The sequence below is a fragment of the Solanum tuberosum genome, unplaced genomic scaffold (assembly GCF_000226075.1).
Source record: "Solanum tuberosum cultivar DM 1-3 516 R44 unplaced genomic scaffold, SolTub_3.0 scf00051, whole genome shotgun sequence".
NCBI classification, from domain to species: Eukaryota; Viridiplantae; Streptophyta; class Magnoliopsida; order Solanales; family Solanaceae; genus Solanum; species Solanum tuberosum.
The window spans coordinates 1,586,081-1,595,364 of record NW_006238978.1 but is presented as its reverse complement, the minus strand read 5'-3'; positions in this window follow the sequence as shown (position 1 = coordinate 1,595,364).

The window sequence follows — 9,284 nt, the reverse complement described above, 5'->3', positions numbered from 1 at the left end:
GATTAGTATTAAGTTCGAAGTGGAAACAATTTGACATGTAGTTATTAATATGTATATGTTTTTAAGTTTTTTTTTTCTTTCATATGTTTATATCGTACGATTCTAAAACAATAGTTTAGTGATTTTAATTAAATTCAACTTTTGGGATTTCTTATATGTTCGTTTGGTTAGCTATAGCTAGTGTTGCCTTTTATCTTATATCGATTCTTCATTGGTTGAACTTTGTATTATAAAAAAGAGAGAAGTACTGAAAATATCCTTTAATTCGGCTATTGACAACTTTAAAAACACTCATTTACTTGACTAACTAAACCTAAATACACTCCCGATTTCGTAACACGAGTGAAATACACTCCTAAATTCACGCCAAATTTAGCGGTATTTTTAACACTTCTTTAGATATTTTATTAAAAGTCTCATGCTCCTAGTTTGAAACACTTGCTATGTCATGTGGCAGATTTGGGGTGTATCTAAGTATAGTTAATCAAGTAGAAGGGCGTATTCTTTTATCTAAGCTTCATTTCTATGCTTTAGTTCCCCATCAAAGATGGTTCAGCCACATTCGATGCCACAAAGTGATTGAGAAATATAACAAGGATCAAGTTTTTGTTTTTATTTTGTATTCAAACCTTTATCCACTATGATTGTGGATTAGAGAATATGGATTCAGGATTCGAACATAATGAGTTCGAGTTGAAAATTCCACGACCACATCTTCAAAAATTAATTATTTGCACTTATTTAGTCACACATATACATAATCTAGGTTAAAACTGTTAAGTTCAAACAATTCTTCAATAAATCCGCATCTGATTTTTAAGTTAAAGTTACTGAATTCAGATGATCATTCTGCCCCTCTCATCGGAGACAAGGGTGGCCCTACAAAATGGCACCAATAACCCTAACTTATCTAGTAAAGTAGCATACCAATATTTCCAGTCCGACAGGGGACACACTTCCGCAGCAATTGGTAAGCCCATTTCATAATTATGTTGTATTAATGACTAATGATGATTTGATGAATTTTCTAAACAAGACAAATATATAGTAATAATAACAGGTCGGACATTAATAATTAACCATGTTCATATATATAGTGGCAAAGTTAGCTTTATACATTGAATTGAATATGTTTAACTAAATTTTGTAAAGTACTAGCAAATCCAAGGGATTTGACTTGAGTTAATATAATTAATTAAGAGACTAATGATAGCTTCGATCAAATTTTGTTGTTTTCTCATACTTAATTATATGTATGACAACTTTTTCATACCGATACTGCGATTTCTCCTAATTTAGTTGAGGCACGTAATACATAAGGAAAAAGGAAGTTCAGGCTACAGTCAAACCTCTCTGCAACATCGTTGTTTGTTTGGATATCTTAGTTGTTAGACCGAAATACTATTACAGAAAACATACAATATAACGTAACATGAAATCAATTAAGGAAAACGTAATTGTTATAGTTAAATACTATTATAGAGGAGAATCATTATAGAGACAATACACTAATACAAACCATCCATATTTTAGTCTTTATGTGTTATATAGTTGCAAGTATAATGGAGCCTACTGTTGGGTTTAGGAAGGTTTTTGTGCGCCGAAAGTTCCTCAAATTGGGCCAAGCCCAATCGTACATGTAGTGGACTTATATATACTATTATTATCTATACTTTAAAAATATTACGTATTTTATTATTAATTAAGAGTTTTCAACGTATCTTACACTTAAATACATGTATTTTTACTACCAAATACACAAAAATAGGGAGAGCAGTGAGCGAGACCCAGATACATGCGAATAACACTAGATACATGTATTTGTATGTATCTAGAGTGATTCACATGTATCTGGAATACCAGATACATGAGAGAGTGGCGATCGTGATGGGAGAGAGGCGAGGAAGGCGAGCGAGATTTGCTATGTATCTCATATACATGTGAATCCACTTGGATACAATATATCTAGAACAAATTACACCAAAATTTGATCTCATGTATTCGAGATACATGTACCTGGACATATCTGAAGGCACCAAAATCTGATAAGATACGTAACAATGCAGACTAAACTGTATCTGAGTAATTAGCTCCTAAACTAGTAGGATTTATGTAAGTTTCCCCAATTCAAGTACGAATAGCTCCTATACTCCACGAATATCAATCAATTAGTATGAGAAGGTTTTGCTTTATTTACTACTTCCCTATCCCTGTTTTATGTAGCACATTTTATTCTTAATAGAATGATTTATTTCAGAAATAATAAAATCACTGTAATTTTACATATAGGTCTGTGGAGGGTGGAGGGTGGTGTGTATAATGCAACCTTACTCCTACCTTATGAAGATAGAGATATTGTTTTCAATAAACCCTATATATATATATATATATATATTTTTGATAGTATTATATTCCGAATTTATTCAAATTCAGCTCTCTTATATAAAATTGCATGCAACTTTGATGACTCTGTAATAATTGACAAAAATAAAGGGGCAATACCAAGGGTGCTTCCTTATAACAAGAACGTTTATGTATATTTCAAGCTATTATATGTATATGTACAAATAGAGATGAATACCTTGGTGATTACATATATATCATGCAAAATTAAATCACTACAAAGTTACTCCACTCTTTTATTCAAATCACCACAAGAAAGTAGAAACACACATAAATTTGAACTTAAAGAAGTTCCTTTTTGTTATGGCAATATTGATCAAGATTCTATCTTTTCCTTTCCTTTTTGCTCTTTTTCCTTCTTTTCTCAACTTAATCTCCTCTATCATATTCATCTCCCAAAACATGGTACTAGCCAAAAGAAAAAAACCCATGTATTTTGAGAATGATTAATTTCATGAGAGGGGGAAGTTGGGAAAAGAAGGAATAGAGCAAAAAGGAAAGAAAAAAAGTTAGAATTCTTGAAGAAATGAAACTAATTAATTTATTTATTTATTAGCAACTGATTTATAAAATTTCAAACACTGTTTGATATTTTATTTTCAGAATATTTTTGAAAAAAATGACCATATAAAGTTCACGTAGAGGTAGCAATAGCGTGTACTAGACACTTTTTAGTCCTGTAATTAAAAAATATATAAATTGTGCTAGAACTTCAATTATATTAATTTTTAAGTGAAACTGCATGAGAGTGACTATTTTTCAAATACCGACATTAGCAAATGGCTATTTTATGAATATTTTCCGAGAAATGGGCTTTTCATTTTAGCATGCTGATCTAGTATATAGGGGAACTTTCACATATAGCCACTAAAAAATAGCCTAATTACTCTCCATAGCTATAGTTTGATAATTACAATTCGTAGCTACATGTTATATGGAGGAGAGAGGCGAGCGAGACTGGGAGAGAGAGGAGAGAGGCGAGAGAGAGGGGGCAAAAAGTGGGAGAAAGGTGAATTGTATATGTATATGGTTAGATAATTGTATATTATACATATGTATTTGTATATATGGCAAGCGAGATTGGGAGAGGGAGGAGAGAGGCGAGCGAGATTGGGAGAGGGAGGAGAGAGGCGAGCGAGATTGGGAGAGGGAGGAGAGAGGCGAGCGAGATTGGGAGAGGGAGGAGAGAGGCGAGCGAGATTGGGAGAGGGAGGAGAGAGGCGAGCGAGATTGGGAGAGGGAGGAGAGAGGCGAGCGAGATTGGGAGAGGGAGGAGAGAGGCGAGCGAGATTGGGAGAGGGAGGAGAGAGGTGAATTGTATGTATTTGTATATTCTGGTGAATCATACATATACAAACGTGGCTAATTATACAAACTCGAAGTCAGCCCGCGTTATTAATGTATAATGTTAGTCGTGAGTGGTAATTATAGCAAACTATAGCTATAATGAGTAATTAAGTAGTATAAGTTTGTTTAACCGCGTAATTTTCCCTATTCTAAATCTTGCAAAGGCCCAATCCAATTCCAATGGAAAGGCTAATAATCACTTTCTATGCCATGTTTTTAATTTAATAAATCTGATAAATCAGTCATAGATGTATGCATATAATAATATAGTAATTAAAGGGTAAAAACAATACTCCTATTTTTTTTAGTAAACTATGAAAAAGTGACGATGCATTTTACATTTTCCACAATTTTTTGACATGCATAGTTATCATTTAAACCTAAATTACGAAAACTGTTTCTTAAAACCTACGATCTCTACATATTCATGCACATTTAGCAAAACGTAGGATATAATAGAAGAAAAAGATTTATGGATACCGCCTATTAATTATAGTTCATAGAGATGGGACCCTATCAGATCTCTAATGCGTAAAAGTAAAGAATGCTTGTAATTTTGTATTAATTTATAAAGAACTACAAAACCAAATGACCCGACATAGAATATAATACCATTAAGTACCTATAAGTGTGCATCATATAGAGAGACTTATTCTAGTGGGGACTAAGGGTAGTTCTAGTAGATGGTGAGTGAAAGAAATAGCATGAGAATGTGGGTGGTGGGCCAAGTCCAATGGGCCAAAGAAGCCCACCTCTTTTGACTTGCACATTCAAGAGAGTGACTTAAAACCACTTCACTTGGACCATACCTTTGTCACATTTTTTTCCTTTATGTACTATACCCTCATCCCTTTGCATCTCATTGTCTTTCCTCTTTATCTCTTCTTAATTGTGGAACCAAAAAAAGATAGGATCTTCAAAGACATTACATATTGCAAAGATAGACATGTACAAGTAGCTAGCTTGGAAGTTTATTAGTTACTTTGCATTGTGACAAGATAGGAAAAAAGAAGAAGGGGGTGGGGGTGGGTTGGGTAGGGGTGGGATAGGGGGCTTTATCAAGAAAGATTTATATTAATTTGGCATTTCATATATGGATGAGAATATTCTTGTTTAATTTGGTATGTACTTCTTTTATTACTTGTCTATTGATGTCTATCCTTACTTACTCCCATTTTAATTAGTGTTAAGTGGTAAAATATTATCATAGTATCAGAATTCGCCTCGTCTCAGTTCTTAATTTATCCAAGTTTGAGCCCTCTCATAATGTGCTATGTTATCCACGCTCTAATAAGCAGGCTCTGGGAGCTAGCGTATCAAAATTTCCCACATCGGTTTTTAATGGAGACACAGTCTCAATATTTGTTGTTCAATAGTCCTCAGTTCCTGATTAATTAACTTTCGAAGTTGAGTTACGCTTTATGTTCATTTTCTTATCACATCCATATGTAGTTTCTATTATATATAGTTCCTAAAATGTCTGCCCTTAGAATATCGGAGAATATAAAAGAAACATAAAGTACAGAATTCATAAACTACCAAGACCATATGCCAAATCCTAGGATTCATACGTATTTAAGTTTTATCTTTGTAATTTGATACTACACAACCTTACTCCTTTAAATGTAATAAATCTATCCATTAAAAGAAAACTTATAAGTTTAATCATATACAAAACAAACGTTCCAAACATTTAAAACTGGCTATTTCTATGGTCCCACTTCATCTGACATGATTTAGAATACGAGGGTTAAACCATCTAATTTCAATGTGAATTTTCAAGATTACTTTTTAAAATAAAATTTTACATATTTAGAAATTATATAAAAATTACGATATATCATAATAATTATCAATTCAAAATATTTAAAAGATATATATGTGATGAAATCGCCGTCAAAAGCAAACTTCATCTGACTCTTCAAACTATAACTGTGTCACATAAAGTCGGGCAAATAAACATATATGTTCATAGCTATTAATCAGATTTTGACCCGTGAGATTTAGATCTTTAAAATATTATTAAATTGATCTAAACTATATTATATATGATTCTTGATGATTCTAACTAACCAATCCCTCCTTTAGGTAGAAGAACCTTTTGTTTTTCTCTTTTTAACTTGTAGTTTAATTAGAACTTAGAAGTTTGGTGATTGGGTGTTTGTGGAAAGGGTGGTCCTCTTATGGTCAAATCATTGTCCAAAACAAACTTTATTTTAATTGGGACTTTAAGAAGAGTTGCCTATATAGTGGTGAGTACTGAAATTGAATTCAAGAAAAGATTGTTACCTATTTTATTTTATTTTTTTGAATGAATAATCATGTAGGCATAAAAGTTGATTGATCTTTTAGGTACATGAGACATGAGTGTGACATATGTTAGTTTTCCCACCCAAAAAATAAAAAAACAAAACAAAAGAAAAAGAATAACTTTCTTTCAATTGTTTGTTAATATGCAAATGATTTATTTGTAAAAGAAACTAGCATAATATATATACTTGTTGATTTGATCTTTGTTACAATTTTCACCAAAAAATTGATGCTTGAATTGTATATAATGTATAGCCTGTCCTATTTCATATGTCAAATCATTCTTTACTCTCCTTAAGAGACAAACATATAATGATAACATTAACTAAATTCTAGCAAACAATATTGTACCATAGTATTATATATGTATATTATTAATTACAATGCAAATATACAATGATGGTTATTATGTGTTATAATGTATGGATATGAAATAGTAAAACTTACTCTATTATCTTATGATTTCGAAATTAGCTATTTATCCCAATATATTTTTCTCTGAGGTGTGTGACTCACTCTATTTATCTTTATGCTTACCGATCTTGTTCCTGAGTATTAGGCGTAATTGGTTTAATACGGTCTGACTCATTTGTCACGTCTAATATTCTCGTCTATTCAACATATACTATAGATTTTTTTGTACCTAACCATTGAATGTATAATATATTATATGCTTTTGGGGCATAATAATATTAATGTGTACATACAATTATGTCAATTTTATGAGAAAACAACATAAACCCGAGGATATTGGAATATTATATCAAGATACTGTTTATAAACAGTTGCATATTAGGCAAGTTATGTTCTTATTTGATTACTAAAGAGATAGGAATATATATATATATATGGACAATATTATTGATTTTAGCTCTTTATCTTTGAGAAAATATTGGGCTTTAAATGAAAAATCTTTTTTAAATTTTGGTCAAACCAAATTACAAAATCTGTCTTAGTTGAAATACAGTATATAAGATTTTATAATTTTAGGGAAATTATAAGATATTATTGGACCTAAGAAAGGTCACGGACACAGACCAAGATTCACCTAAAACTATAGCACGTGAAATGTTATAATTAATCCCAAAAGTATATAAAGAAGAAATTAATTTAAATACACCTTTTCAATTCTAGATTTTGACTAAACATTTGAGTATTATTGGCTATTGTTTTCTTTTTCTAAATAAAGGTTTTGTTAAATTAAAGAGTTCAACACACAATGGGATTAATAGTTTTAATTAAGGAGGGTAAATATGATTAAGTTACGTACATTTTATGAAAGTGAAGAAATTAAATTAATTAATACTTTTTCTTCTTACAAACAAAGTGTTTTGCTTCTATATTACAGGTTTTTCACTTCGTTCGGCTATATTAAGATTTTATACAACTCTATTTTGGTGATTAAGTTTCACTTTAGTTGGTGTGAAATGAACGAATTCTGGAATAGAAGGTCTTGTCGGTATGGAACTTACCCATCTGGAGTGAATGATTGTACCATCCTATAGCTGAGTGTTTTTAATTTAGTTTAGAGTCGAATAATGAAACTCATGATTCTGTCGTTAAAATATGTTTTAGTATCAATATAGATATAGATTCTAATTAGTGAATAAGTAGTAACATGTTACGTACATAGTGTGTTGGAGTGGAATGGTTCTCGAAATCTCTTCACTTTTAATTAGAGGTTTCAGATTAATCAAGTTTCTGAAAATGAAAAAAGTTATATCGAGAGTATCATCCTCTAAAAATGGATGTAAATAGGGACATAGATTTAGTTGTTGTTCAACCTATATTCTTAAGATACTTAAAACAAGAACTTTGAAGAACTTGGTAAGAAACAACAAAGTTTAAAGAATATTTTCAAAACTAGAAACTTAAAACCAATAAAGAAAATAGAATCCGAAACAAATTAGAAATAATATACAAAATATTTTTCTCAAAGAAGAAAATCGAGCCCACTAAATGCACATTGTGTCCTTAAGAAAATTATTCCCCTCAAGTATCCGAGGTTAATGGAATATATCCTCCTAGGATAGAACAATCTTACTCACCGGTGTATCGGTACCTAAAAAATCCAGTGTCAACTAAACACTCAACGGAAATAAAATATATTTAGAATACTAGATTTAGTAGTAGAAGAAGAAGTCCAAAAATTTATTGTTGAAAAATAAAAGGAAATCCATGTATTTATGACCAACAAAGAGTAGTGTGAACAAATGTTTATTGTGCATTATTGGAAAGATCACAATCCTTTGGAAAAGTCACAATCCTTCGGAAAGGTCACAACCTCTCATAAAGGTCACAACTCTTCATAAAAGTCGCAACTTTTCATTAAAGTCACAACTTTTCATAAAAGTCGCAATTTTTCATTAAAATCACAACTCTTCTTAAAAGTCATAATTTTTCATAAAAATCACAACCTTTTATTAAAGTCACAACTCTTCATAAAAGTCACAACTCTTTATTTTTCATCCATACATTTTAAATTCAACCGTTATCAATGTGAATATCAAACTATGGATACAAATTCAAAAAAGAAAAAGTAGTATAACATGTTCATGAACAAGAACCAATGTCATTTTCATCTAACTTTATTTAATAAAAAATTGCAGCTTGAGAACCTGCATCTTTTTTTCACTTTGGCAGAAATTTTTAATCTTTAAAACATAGGAAACTTTTTGACAAAAATAAATAAAATAAAATAAATAGCTAGTTTATTACATCCTTATACAGAGGAATATAATAATTATGTTCTGACCGAAAGTTTAAAATTCATTTGTCTATGGTATAAGGTTCGATTATCTACTTTTTTTACAAGTAGTTAATTTAAATGAAAAGTCTAAATTACTATTTATAATCTTAATAATGATACTTCAAATAAAATTTTCTTACACAACACAAAAAGAAAATGTAAAAAGAAAACAAAATATAGAGAAGAAAAGTTGTCCACGTCCTCACAAAACCCAGGCCCATCAAATACTAGCCACGTTACTATATTACATGCAAATGGTCCGCTTCACATGAATACGATCCTTTCATCTTTAATAAAATATTTTGAATTCAAATTTTAATTACGAAAAGAAAATTATGTGAAGTGATTCTTCTTTGATGGGTTTAACATAATATGTGTTAATTTAGATTAGTCGAAACTTCGATATCTCATATTGTCCCTTTAATCTAACCACACTATGTGGTCACCTTGTAACCAACTCACACCCCCCCCACCC